Source organism: Hibiscus syriacus, unplaced genomic scaffold, assembly GCF_006381635.1.
Source record: "Hibiscus syriacus cultivar Baekdansim isolate YM2019G1 unplaced genomic scaffold, ASM638163v2 tig00004258_pilon, whole genome shotgun sequence".
NCBI classification, from domain to species: domain Eukaryota; kingdom Viridiplantae; phylum Streptophyta; class Magnoliopsida; order Malvales; family Malvaceae; genus Hibiscus; species Hibiscus syriacus.
The window spans coordinates 30,950-35,976 of NW_024062009.1; the positions used below are offsets into that span (position 1 = coordinate 30,950).

At 40.4% G+C, this 5,027-nt stretch overlaps 1 pseudogene; it reads left to right on the plus strand.

Annotated features, from left to right (window-relative positions):
- The first annotated feature begins 222 nt into the window (after nt 1-222).
- Nucleotides 223-2,529, plus strand: LOC120192820 (annotated as a pseudogene).
- Nucleotides 2,530-5,027: the final 2,498 nt, after the last annotated feature.

Genomic DNA, 5,027 nt, shown 5'->3' on the forward strand with positions numbered 1-5,027 from the left:
CAGGTTATTTAAAATTAATTATAAATTAGATGGGCTTCAAACGTTGACCACCCACACGCACCTCGGTTGCTTCAAAAGGACTTGGTCTCAAAACTCCATAAAACTCTTCAAGCTGCGTTCAGTTCAATTTCCTGTTTCTCCAACAAATTTTGGCCTTCTTTATTTACCCGTTTACATCATCTTTCGTCCCACCATGAAAATACTTGGATCCAGACAACTTCAATGGGTCGTTTCTTTTGCAAATCCCACCACTTCCCCCTCCTGATTGCTGCTTTGTTTCTTTCTTTTGTTTCATTCAGTGTTTTCTCCACCTTCTCCATATCTGAAATTTCGAATTTTTACACTAGTGTGTGCTTTATTACTGTCTCTCAATTGTTCTACCTTACCGGAAACTCATTTTCGAACCCCTTTCGATCCCCGTGTTTCGTTTACTGTGGTTGTCTCTGGGGAAGGGTTCTTGTGTGGTTTGAGGCCATCGTTTCCCTCACCTAATGTCTCGGTCATGCATTGCTGGAGATTCTTCAACGATGGTGCTACCATGGAGCTCAAACGAATTTACAATGGTTCAGCTCTTACCCAACTCGAAGCTGGAAACTCTCACATTTGTGGTCTTAATGAAACCAACGCTCTTGAATGCTGGCAATGGCCTGAATTCAATCAAACCTGGGAGTATCGGAACTTTTCTTCGATCAGTGTTGGTGAAGGATTTATGTGTGGATTTTCAAAGGAAGGAAAGATCAGCTGCCATGGAGACTCGATGGTGTATCTGGTCAAGAGCCTAGACGGAATTATAGCGTGATTGCTGCTGGGTTTAACCATGCTTGTGCCATCAACAGAGATAACGATTTAGAGTGTTGGGGGGAGTGAGGGACACGGTGGTCGAACATACACCGCCAACGGGGAAATTCAACTCACTGGATTGAGGACTAATGGAACAGTTGTCTGATGGGGTCAAAATAACTTCAGTCTGCCACAGGAACTGGAGAGGCGTAGTTTCATTACAATCAAAGCAAAGAGAAATGTCTTTAGTGGAGTTTCAACGTTGGATTATTCTCTGCTTTTTTGGGGTGATTCAAGGTTTAACTCAAGTTCCTTGGTATTCTCCGAAGTTCGACCAGGGCCATGTCGGAGTACATGTCCATGTGATATGATGTCAGGAACCGGCTCGTTTTGCAGCGATGGTGGATCTATATGCAAAGCTTGTCTGCCGATATCGCCGTCCCTGCCATCGGCTCCCTCACCACCACAACCTCAAAACAGATCCACAAACAATAATCTGAATGGCAGAATGGTAGCTTTCCTAGTTGTTGGTTGTGTAGGATCCTTCTCATTGTTGCTAGTCGTCGGTTTCTTTGTCTTCAGATATTGCAAAGGAAGACGATACCGTATCCATGACTCTGGTCGTCTTGATGAGACCAGTGTGTCGGCTTATGGTTTTTCCAATAAGCCCCAAGCTCCCCAAGCCTCATCAGAACCAGCAGTTCTCGAGAAGCGTCTGAGCCAATTGACAAGCGTGGGATATACGATTTGTTCCGCGGATTTTTCTTTAGATAATTTGATTCTAGCCACCAACAATTTCTCTGAAGATCATAAAATCGGTGTTGGCAGCTTTGGTTCTGTCTACCGAGCCACGTGTGACGACGGCCTTGAAGTCGCCATCAAACGAGCTGAAGTAACAAGAACTTCGTCCTACGTGATCGGCACCAAGCATCGAGAAGATAAAGATGACGCCTTCATTAACGAGCTTGAATATTTATCTCGCCTCCACCACAAAAACCTTGTCCGACTATTGGGATTTTGCGAAGATGCCAATGAGCGTGTACTGGTATACGAGTACATGAACAATGGCACACTGCACGACCATCTCCACAAGCTCCAATCTTCACCCTTCATGTCATGGGCTACACGGCTTAACATTGCACTTGACGCGGAGAGAGGGATCGAGTACTTGCACGAATAAGCCATACCACCGGTCATACACTGTGACTTCAAGTCTTCAAACATTCTCCTCAATGCATCTTTGGTCGCAGAGGTATCCGATTTCGGATTATCATTGTCGGGCCCAGAGGATGACGAGTCACACCTCTCGCTGGAAGCAGCCGGCACGGTCGGGTACATGGATCCAGAATACTACAGGCTCCAACGACTAACCACCAAGAGCGATGTGTATAGCTTCGGTGTAGTACTACTCGAATTATTATCCGGATACAAGGCAATCCACATGAATAAAAACGGGTCACCGAGGAATGTGGTTGATTTTGTGGTTCCATACATTGTCCGTGACGAGATTCATAGAGTTTTGGACCGTCAAGTCCCGGAACCAACGATGTTCGAAATAGGAGGAGTTGCAAGTGTAGGATATTTAGCAGCTGCCTGTGTGGGACCAGAAGGCCGACAAAGACCATCAATGTTTGAGGTTGTGAAGAGCTTAAAACAGGCTTTAACTTTGTGTTTGCGTCCCCCAGCTTTGTCTAGAACCAGTACAGAATCGTCAACGTAGCGACAATTTGTATTGTAAAGTAAATAATTTCCTTAAGGTGTTAGTGTTTGACATAGTTACGAAGTAAGGTTCTATTTGAAATGGCCAACGAAACGGCGAGAGTAGGTCAAAACAAAGGAATAGTTATATGATCTATGCATGTATAATTCATCATTGTTGACGTTGACTTTATTAAAACATAAACTTTGTTACATATAAGCTTCTACAATTCGTCATATTTCACAAGTCCATATTAGCTCACCAAATTTAATGCATAGCAAAAAGATCAACTTATAAAATATAAGGGCTCAATTACATTTTTAATTAGAGAAAATAACTTCAGTGACCGAAAATACCTTATAATATACGATTTTAACCAACTTTTTTTGAATTTGCGAAAATGACCAACAAATTCGTAACGCGAACTCCAATTTTGCATCTAAGTTTTGAAATTCGCAACGCGAATTTCTTTTCCGCAACGCGATTTTCCAAATTCGTAACGCGAATATGTAAATCGCAATGCGAATTTGTAATTCGCAACACAGAATTTGTAAATCGAAATGTGAATTTGTAATTCGCAACAAAGAAGTCAAATTCGCATAACGCGTTTATTTTCGCAACGCGAATTTTATTTTCGAATTCGAAACACAATATTAATTTCGCAACACAAATGTAAACAGTATAATCGCAACTCATGACCTAAAACCCTAAATTACAACTCAGTCCCATCTCCATCTCTCACCCTCTACGGTGACATCTGTCTCCATCTCCAGTGAAATCCATCCCCATATCCAGCGACCCCCCTCTATCTCCATCTCTCAGAGCCACCCTCACAACCATTCACGGCCACAAATGAAAAATCAACCACCGAGGGTTAGTTTTTTAATTATTTTTATTTTGAAATTTTTGTATTATTATTAGATTTTTCATATTTAAATTGATGATAAATTTACTGGTATTTTCATTATATAGATTAACCATTTCACTTATATTGCTTAGTAAATTCATTCGGTTGCTACCAATATTGATAAACTGTTTAGTCTTTAACCCTGTGAAGTTAGTATTTGTCTTTGTTTTATCTTTTGGTTAAGTAATGCAATTCATTCAAGTTTCAATTTGCAAAAGAATAGTTTTTGAAACTTAAATTCGCAACACGAAAATTAAATTCACGTTGCGAATTTAAGTTTCAGAAACTACTCTTCTTCTACAAATTGAAACTTGAATGAATTGCATTACTTCAACAAAAAAACTATGATAGAATAATGACTTGGGTGAATATCATGCTAGTTTGAAACATATTTGGCTTTGTTTTCACTGTTTAATATCATGTCTGTTTATAGTGTATAATTTGTAGTTTTTGATATATCTAACTTGGTATGTTTATTGTTTTTGTTAGAAATTTTTTTCGGCTTCATTGACTCTAAGGAATAAATTAAGCCTAGCCACTACAATAGCGTCGACACTTACACCTATACAAAGAAAATTATATGAGGATACTTGCTTCGGGCCATGGCTGAAAGTACAACATCCAGGTGGAGATGCTATGTTGACCCATTTGTTTCTTCAGACAATGACTAACGATCTACCCAAGAGGATACAACGTGGTGATGAAGAGATATGGTTTCATTTTCCACCGGCATATACTTGTTTTGGGCGGGAGGAGTTTTGCTTAATCACTGGTCTACGTTTCGGACACGATGAAGTAGGTCGGTACACTAGTCATATCGCCCGCCCATCATGGTTTTCTCGGGTTTTTTTTTGAGCTGGCAAAGGCGAAGCCCAGTTTACACGTCGAAGACTTGAAAATATTACTTCTTAAAGATGATTTTACTCGGATGGATGACCTTGATGTTGTCCGAGTATGCCTTTTATTACTTTTGAATGCCGACTTTTTAGGCAAAGAGGCCAGACAACCTATTTCTGAGGACATAATATTATTGGTAGAGGACTTAACATTATTGGTAGAGGACCTAAATGCATGGAACGTGTTTCCCTGGGGTTCATATCTATGGAAAGCTACCTGGAAAAAGTTGTCGTCTGCCTTTGAGGACCGTCGTAGTTTGCGTGGCCATGGTTCCAAATACACTTTAGTAGGCTTTATTTGGGCCTTTAAGGTAAGAATTTCTATATAATGTTTCCAAAATTATAATTAAATTTAACAATTACTAAAAATTAATGTTTGTGTATTAATGATATTCCTAGGGCTATTACCTGGAGGAGGATCCGGCTGCTGGATTGGGAAGATTTACTATCAGATACGACGATGAATGATGTAAGTTAACACAAATACTACCATATATAAACATGTTATTACTAGTAGACATTTGACTTTGTTTGAGCTTTTATATTGTTAGGAGGTAAACTATTCATTACAGAGGCTGACACCCACAGAGGCTAAGCTTGCCACTGATTGGTGGCAAGCTAATAAGCGTTTTTTTGATGGGACGGATGATGAGCACCCCCCACTTCGAGAGCCATCACCTGATCGAGCCGATTATACACCTCCACACCGAGAGTCATCATCTATTCCATCACATCATCGAGCCTC